The sequence below is a fragment of the Leptonychotes weddellii genome, chromosome X (assembly GCF_054177405.1).
Source record: "Leptonychotes weddellii isolate Sample4059 chromosome X, ASM5417740v2, whole genome shotgun sequence".
Lineage (NCBI taxonomy): Eukaryota > Metazoa > Chordata > Mammalia > Carnivora > Phocidae > Leptonychotes > Leptonychotes weddellii.
The window spans coordinates 37,842,509-37,851,850 of NC_138385.1; the positions used below are offsets into that span (position 1 = coordinate 37,842,509).

General features: G+C 37.8%; 1 long non-coding RNA gene across 3 annotated transcripts in view; it reads right to left on the minus strand.

The window, feature by feature from the left end:
• Positions 1-359: 359 nt before the first annotated feature.
• LOC115942060 (uncharacterized) overlaps positions 360-9,342 on the minus strand; it is an 88,280-nt gene continuing 79,297 nt past the window's right edge. For all 3 annotated transcript variants that reach the window (XR_014141240.1, XR_014141241.1, XR_004076713.2), the window contains 5 exons: positions 6,793-6,940; positions 5,568-6,540; positions 4,743-4,913; positions 2,666-2,880; positions 360-1,724 (listed from right to left, as the gene is read on the minus strand). This is a non-coding gene — a long non-coding RNA (uncharacterized LOC115942060). The remainder of the gene's footprint in view (positions 1,725-2,665; positions 2,881-4,742; positions 4,914-5,567; positions 6,541-6,792; positions 6,941-9,342) is intronic.

Here is a 9,342-nt window from a genome sequence, read left to right on the forward strand (position 1 = left end):
CCAGATATTGTGTGATTCCACTTATATGTAGTGTCCAGAGAAAGCACACGAATATGGTTTAGTCAAGGAATTCCCCACTTTCCATTTTAACCTGAGAAAGTTCTCTTTGGTGGGTTTGTGTCACAGACCATCCCTCCCATTTTGATGTTACTTAGGATTCAAGCAGCAGTTCAGACTGTAGCCACAAGGTGGCAACAAAGAACCACCATCATAAAACTCCACTTTCAAGAATTCTGCAAGTTGTATAATATATAAATAAATAAGTAAATTAATAAGTATATTAATAAGTAAATAAGCATGGAAGTGAATGAATGAATGAAACAATCATTCAATAAATAAATGTATAATGGATGAACCTTAAAAAGGAAGTGACGTAAAAGGAGTTAAAAATGCAAAAGAGCACAATATGTCTGTATTTGTATATAAAAATCATTCCATTTATACGCCATGTCTAGAATGAGCCCTCCAATATGCTTTAGTCATGGAATTCCCCACTTTCCATTTTGAACTCCAGAAAGATTTATGTGGTGGGTTTGTGTCACAGACCATCCCTCCCATTTTCCTGTTCCTTAGTGTTCAAGCAGCAGTTCAGGCTTTTGCCACAAGGTGGCGCAAGAGACCCAACATCATCAAACTCCACTCAAGTATTTTTTGCATGCTGTATAATATATAAATAAATAAGTACAAAATAAATAAATAAATAAATGAATAAATAAAATCAATGTACCTTGAAAATATTCAGCTAAGTGAAAGGAGACAAAAATGCAAAACACCACATATTGTATGATTCCACTTATATGTACTGTCCAGAGAGATCCCACCAATATGGAATTCCCAACTTTCCATTTTGACCTTCACAAAGTTCTGTGTGGTGGGGTTGTGTCACAGATCATCCCTCCCATTTTCCCGTTCCTTTGTTTGCAAGCAGAAGTTCAGGTTTTTGCCACAAGGTGGCGCCAAAGAACCACCATCATCAAACTCCACTCTCAAGAATTGCCGGCACAGTGTAAAATACATACATACATACATACATAAATACATAAATACATAAGTAAATCAATAAAAATACAATGGATGAACTTTGAAAATAGTAAGTTGAGTGAAAGGAGTCAAAATGCAAAAGACCACAAATATGTCTATATTTGTCTATAAAAATGATTCCAATTATATGCAGTATCCAGAGAAAGCCCACCAATAGGGATTAGTCAAGGAATTCCCCACTTTCCATTTCAAACTGCAGAAAGTTTTATGTGGTGGGGTTGTGTCACAGCCCATCCCTCCCATTTTCCAGTTCCTTAGTGTGCAAGCAGCAGTTCAGAGTTTTGCCACAAGGTGGCGCCAAAGAACCACCATCATCAAACTCCATTCTCAACTATTTTCTGCAAGACATTAAATAAATAAATAAATAAATAAATAAATAAATAAATAAATAAATGATATGGTTGAACCTTGAAAATATTCAGCTAAGTGAAAGGAGAAAAAATGCAAAAGTCTACATATTGTATGATTCCACTTATATGTAGTGTCCAGAGAGAGCCCACCAATATGGTTTAGTCAATGAATTCCCCACTTTCCATTTTGATCTCCACAAAGTTTTGTGTGGTGGGGTTGTGTCACAGGCCATTCCTCCCATTTCCTGTTCCTTAGCGCTCAAGCAGTAGTTTAAGCTTTTGCCTCAAGGTAGCGCCAAAAATTCACCATCATTAAACACACTCAAGAATTGCCTGCAAAGTGTAAAATACATAGATACATAACTACATAAATAAGTACATAAATACATAAGTAAGTAAATAAAAATACATTGGATGAACGTGGAAAATAGTAGGCTAAGTGAAATGAGTCAAAAACGCAATAGACTGCAAATATGTGTATATTTTTCTATAAAAATGATTCCAATTATATGCAGTATCAGAGAAAGCCCACCAATAGGGTTTAGTCAAGGAATTCCACACTTTCCATTTCGAACTCCAGAAAGTTTAATGTGGTGGGTTTGTGTCACAGACCATCCCTTCCATTTTCCTGTTCCTTAGTGTTCAAGCAGCAGTTTAGACTTTTGCCACAAGGTGGCGCCAAAGAACCACTATCATCAAACTCCATTCCCAACTATTGTTTGCAAGGTGTAAAATACATACATACATACATAAATGAATGAATGAAGGAATGAATTGGCAAATAAGTAAGCAACTAGGAAAGCTAGAAAATAAGTAACTAACTAAATAAACTGGTTGAACCTTGAAAGTATTAGGCTAAGTGAAAGGAGTCAAAAATGCAACAGGTCATAAATAAGTCTATATTTGTCTCTAAAAATGATTCCATTTATGTGTAGTGTCCAGAGAGAACGCAACAATATAGTTTAGTCAAGGGATTGACCACATTCCAGTATGACTTCCAGGAAGTTCTGTGTGGTGGGTTTGTGTCACAGACCATCCCTCCCATTTTCCTGTTCTTTAGTGTTCAAGCAGCTGTGCAGTATCTTGCCGCAAGGTGGCGCCAAAGAACCACCATCATCAAACCACTCTCAAGTATTTTTTGCAAGGTGTAATATATATAAATAAAGACGTAAGATAAATAAATAAATTATTGAATTAAATGGATGAACCTTGAAAGTATTCAGCTAATAGGAGTAAAAAATGCAAAAGACCAGATATTGTATGATTCCACTTACATGTAGTGTCCAGAGAGAGCACACGAATATGGTTTAGTCAAGGAATTCCCCACTTTGCATTTTAACATGAGAAAGTTCTGTCTGGTGGGTTTGTGTCACAGACCATCCCTCTCATTTTGCTGTTACTCAGGATTCAAGTTGCAGTTCAGACTGTAGCCACAAGGTGGTGCCAAGGAACCACCATAATCATACTTCACTTCCAAGAATTTTGCAAGCTGTATAATACATAAATAAATAAGTAAATAAATAAGTATTCAAAAAGTAAATTTGTAAGTAAATGAATGAATGAAAGAATGAAACAATCAATTAATTAATCAATAAAAGCAGAATGGATGAGCCAAAAAATAGTAATCTAAGTGAATTGTATCAACAAAGCAAAAGACCACGAATATGGTATATTTGTCTGTAAAAATGATTCCGTTTATATTCCATGTATAGAATGAGCCCTCCAATATGCTTTAGTCAAGGAATTCCCCACTTTCCATTTTAACCTGAGAAAGTTCTGTCCAGTGTGTTTGTGTCACAGACCACCCCTACCATTTTCTTAGTGTTCAAGCAGTAGTTCCGACTTTACCACAAGGTGGCGCCAAAGAACCACCATCCTAAACAACTGTCAGCAAGGCGTATAATATATAAATAAATAAGTAAATAAGTAAATTAGTATGTGAATGAATGAATGAATGAATGATTCAATCAATAAATCAATAAAAATACAATGGATGAACCTTGAAAATAATAAGCTAAGTGAAAGGAGTCAAAATACAAAAGACCACAAATATGTCTTTATTTGTCTATAAAAATGATTCAGTTTATATGTCGTGTCCAGAAAGAGCCTTCCAATATGTGTAGTCAAGGATCCCCACTTTCCATTTTAACCTGAGAAAGTTCTGTCTGGTGGGTTTGTGTCACAGACCATCCATCCCATTTTCCTATTCATTAGTGTTCAACCAGCAGTTCAGGCCTTTGCCACAATGTGGTGCCAAAGAACCACCATCATCAATCTCACTCTCAAGTATTTTCTGCAAGGTGTAAGATAATAAATAAATAAATAAATAAATAAATAAATAAATAAATAAATAATTGAATCATTAAATAAGTAAGTAAGAAACCTCGAAAGTAAGTAACTCTCTAACTAACTAACTAAATAAACTGGTTTTATGTTGAAAATATTAGGCTAAGTGAAAGGTGTCAAAAATGCAACAGATCATAAATATGTCTATATTTGTCTCTAAAAATGATTCCATTTATGGGTAGTGTCCATAGAGAGCCCACCAATATGGTTTAGTCAAGGATTTCCCCACTTTCCATTTTGACCCCACAAAGTTCTGTGTGGTGGGTTGGTGTCATAGACCATCCCTCCCATTTTCCTGTTCCTTAGGGTTCCAGCAGCATTTCTGGCTTTAGCCACAAAGTGGCGCCAATGAACCACATCATCAAACTCTACTTTCAAGAATTATCTGCAAGGTGTATAATATATAAATAAATAAGCAAATAAATAATAAATTAATAAGTAAATTAGTATGTACATTAATGAATGAATGAACGAACGAATGAATCAATCAATCAATCAAAATACAATGGATGAAACTTGAAAATAGTAAGCTAAGCGAAATGAGTCAAAATACAAACTACCACAAATATGTGTATATTAGTCTATAAAAATGATTCAATTTTTATGTTGTGTCCAGAAAGAGCCTTCCGATATGTTTAGTCAAGGATCCCCACTTTCCATTTTAACCTGAGAAAGTTCTGTCTGCTGGGTTTGCATCACAGACCATCCCTCCCATTTTCCTATTCATTAGCATTCAAGCAGCAGTTGAGGCTTTTGCCACAAGGTGGCGCCGAGGAACCACCATCCTCAAACTCCACTCTCAAGAATTGCCTGCAAGGTGGAAAATACATGCATACATACATACATATACATAAATAAATAAATACGTAAGTAAATAAATAAAAACACAATGGATGAACCTTGAAATATTCAGCTAAGTGAAAGGATGCAAAAGTGCGAAAGACCAGATATTGTATGATTCCACTTATATGTAGCATCCAGAGAGAGCTCAACAATATGGCTTACACAAGGAATTCCTCTGTTTCCATTTTGTCCAGCAAGTTCAGTGTGGTGGGTTTGTGTCACAGACCATCCCTCCCATTTTCTTCTTCCTTAGGGTTCAAGCAGCAGTTCAGGCTTTCGTCACAATTTGGTGCCAAAGAACCACCATCATCAAACTCCACTTTCAAAAACAGTCTGCAAGGAGTATAATATATAAATAATTAAGTAAATCAATAAGTAAATTATTATGTAAATAAATGAATCAAGCAATAAAAATACAGTGGATGAACCTTGAAAATAGTAAGCTAGTTGAAAGGAGTCAAAAATGCAAAAGACCACAAATATGTCTACATTTGTCTATAAAAATGATTCCATTTATATGTCGTGTCCAGAAAGATTCCTCCAATATGCTTTAGTCAAGGAATTCCACACTTTCCATTTTAACCTGAGAAAGTTCTGTTTGGTGGTTTTGTGTCACAGACCATCCCTCCCATATTCCTGTTCCTTAGTGTTCAATTAGCACTGCAGGGTCTTGCCACAAGGTGGCACTAAAGAACCACCTTGATCAAACACCACTCTCAAGTATTTTCTGCAAGGTGTAAAATACAGACATACATACATACATGCATGCATGCATCAGTAAATAAGTAAGTAAATGAAAAGCAAGAAAGTAAGTAACTAACAAAATAAATAAATAAACTGAATGAACCTAAAAAATATTAGACTAAGTGAAAGAAGTAAAAAATGCAACAGACCACAAATATGTCTATATTTGTCTATAAAAATGACTCCATTTATATGTAGTTTCCAGAGAGCCCACCAATATGGTTTAGTCAAGGAATTACCCACTTTCCATTTTGACCTCCAGAAAATCTGCCTCGTTGGTTTGTGTCACAGACCATCCCTCATATTTTCCTGTTCCTTAGTGTTCAAGCAGGAGTTCAGGCTTTGCCACAAGGTGGCGCCAAAAAACCACCATCATCAATTCCACTCCCAAAGAGTTTTCTGTAAAGGGTAAAATACATACATACATATATACATATACATAGATAGATAGATAGGTAAATAAGCAAGATAGTAACTAACTAACTAACTACCTAAATAAATAAATAACATGGATGAACTTTGAAAATATTAAGCTAAGTGAAAGGAGACAAAAAGGCAACTGACTTCAAATATGTCTATATTTGCCTAGAAAAATGATTCCATTTATATGCCATGTCTAGAATGAGCCCTCCAATATGCTTTAGTCAAGAAATTCCACACTTTCCACTTTAACCTGAGAAAGATCTGTCTGGCGGGTTTGTGTACAGACCATCCCTTCCATTTTCCTGTTCTGTAGTGTTTTAGCAGCAGTTAAGGCTTTTGCCACAAGGTGGCGCAAAGAACCACCATCGTCAAACTCCACTCTCAAGAATTGCCTCCAAGGTTAAAATATATACATACATTCATACATACATACATAAATACATAGAGAAATACATAAGTAAATAAATAAAAAATAAAATGGATAAACCTTGAAAATAGTAAGCTAAGCGAAAGGAGTCAAAAATGCAAAAGACCAGATATTGTATGATTAGACTTAGATATTGTATGATTAGACTTATATGTAGCGTCCAGGGAGAGCGCCCCAATATGGTTTAGTCAAGGAATTCTGCACTTTCCATTTCAAAATGGAAACTCCAGCAAGTTCTGTGTGGTGGGTTTGTGTCACAGACCATCCCTCCCATTTTCCTCTTCCTTAAGGTTCAAGCAGCAGTTCAGGCTTTCTCCACAATTTGGCGCCAAAGAACCATCATCAAACTCCACTTTCAGAAACAGTCTGCAAGGAGTATAATATATAAATAAATAAGTAAATCAATAAGTAAATTATTATTTAAATAAATGAATCAATCAATCAATAAAAATACAGTGAATGAACCTCGAAAATAGTATGATAATTGAAAGGAGTCAAAAATGCAAAAGACCACAACTATGTCTATATTTGTCTATAAAATTATTTATTTATATGTAGTGTCCAGAAAGAGCCCTCCAGTATGGTTTAGTCAAGGAATTCCCCACTTTCCATTTTAACCTGAGAAACTGCTGTCTGCTGTCTGGGTTTGTGTCAGAGACCATCTCTCCCATTTTCCTGTTCCTTTGTGTTCAAGCAGCACTTCAGGCTCTTGTCACAAGGTGGCGCCAAAGAACCACCATCATCAAACTCCACTCTCAAAAATTGCCTGCAAGGTGTAAAATACATACATAGATACATGAATATATAAATAAATACATAAGTAAATAAATAACAATTCAGTGGGTGTACCTTGAACATAGTAAGCTAAGTGAAAGGTGTCAAAAATGGAAAAACCACATATTGTTTGATTCCACTTATTAGTAGGGTCCAGAGAGGGCCCACCAATATGGTTTGGTCAAGGAATTCCCCACTTTGTATTTTGAACTCCAGCAAGTTCTGCGTGGTAGGTTTGTGTCAGAGACCATCCCTCCCATTTTCCTATTCCTTAGGGTTCAAGCAGTAGTTCAGGCTGTAGTCACAAGGTGGCGCCAAAGAACCACCATCCTCAAACTCCACTTTTAAAAATTGCCTGCAAGGTGTAAAATACATACATACATTCATACATATATACTTATATAAATAAATTACTAAGTACATAAGTAAATACATAAAAAATACATAAGCAAATAAAAATAAAATGGATGAACCTTGAAAATAGTAAGCTAAGTGAAAGGAGTCAAAAATGCAAATGAGAAAAGATGGAGGAGGAGTAGGGGACCCTATTCCAACCGGTCCCCGGAATTGAGCTGGATATCTACCAGACCACTCTGAACACCCACAAAATCAGCCTGAGATGTAAGAAGATAGATCTGGATCTCTACAAACAGAATATCGCAGGCGGTTGGTTTCGAGGCACGAAGTGGGGAGCCGTGATTCTGCGGGCAGATATCGGAGGATAAATGGCAGGGGGAGGGAGCCTGGCCATGGGGATCCTACACCACCGGTGAGCGATAACCTCTTGCACTGGGGACGGGGCACAGACTCGCAGATTGGTAGTGGTGGGGAAAGGACTTTAGGGCAGCCCCCAGGACAGAAGCTGGAGTGCACGGGTGACCTGGGGGTGGCTGGCAGTTCTAGAAGCACAAAGGGCAGAGACGAGCCTGACCTGGATGCAAGGACTGGGAGCGCTGCTGAGGGGCGCACAAACCTGGACTGCAGTTTATAGCAGCACAGACAAAAACGGAGAGAGTGTGGCCTGGAGAGCTCACTGAAGAAGAGATTGCGATCTCTCTGCTCTGAGGCAGAGAGGAATCTTCTGCTCTGACTCTCCGAAAAGATGTGGAAAGCCACCAGGGAAAGCCACCAGAGAACAAAAGCCCCAAAAAACCAATTTTCCCTGAGCCCATCCCCTGCCACAGGGGGCAGGGCAACTCTGCTCAAACAGGGTTGCCCAAGTAACAGTGCAGCAGGCCACTCCCCCAGAAGACAGGCTGGGAAAACAAGAGGCCAGCAACCCTAAGGTCCCTAGAAAACAGGTGCATCTTGTTTGGGTCGTGGTCAATAATTTGGACTCTATACATTCCCTCAGCCACCCCTCAACAGAATTAGGAGGAGGAACCCCCAAAATAGGAAAAACTCAGAGATTATGACTTATGCAGCAGATTTACAAATGGATGCAGATATAACCAAGATATCGGAGATGGAATTCAGGCTAGCAATTGTGAAGACAATAGCTACAATGGAGAAATCAATTAATGGCAACATAGAGTCTCTAAGGCCAGAAATGAAAGTGAATTGGCAGAACTTAAAAATGCTATCAATGAGATCTAATCTAATCTAGATAATCTAACAGCTAGGGTAAGTGAGGCAGAAGAACAAATTAGTGACATGGAAGACAACGTAATAGATAAAAAGGGAAAAGAGGAGGCCAGGGAAAAACAACTCAGAATCCATGAAAATAGAATCAGAGAAATAAGTGACACCAGGAAACGTTCCAATGTCAGAATTATTGGAATCCCAGAGGGGGTGGAGAGAGAGAGAGAGGACTAGAAGATATATTTGAGCAAATCGTAGCTGAGAACTTCCCTAATCTGGGGAATGAAGCAAACATTCGTGTCCTAGAGGCAGAGAGGACCCCTCCCAAGATCAAGGAAAACAGGCCAACACCCCGGCATGTAATAGTAAAACTCGCAAAACTTAGAACCAAGGAAACCATCTTAAGGGCAGTTGCGAGAAGAGATTCCTTACGTACAGAGGGAGGAACATCAGAATAACGTCAGATCTATCCACAGAAACCTGGCAAGCCAGAAAGGCCTGGCAAGACATATTCAGGGTACTAAATGAGAAGAGCATGCAGCCAAGAATACTTTCTCCAGCAAGGCTGTCATTTAGAATGGATGGAGAGATGTGAGCTTCTAAGACTGGCAGAAACTGAAAGAATATGTGACCACTAAGCCGGCCCTGCAAGAAATATTAAGGGGGATTCTATAAAAGGAAAAAGACCCCAAGAGTGATATAGAACAGAAATTTACAGGGACAATCTATGAGAACAGGGTCTTCACAGGCAACAGGATGACAATAAATTCATATCTTTCAATAATCACACTCAATGTGAACGGCCTAAATGCT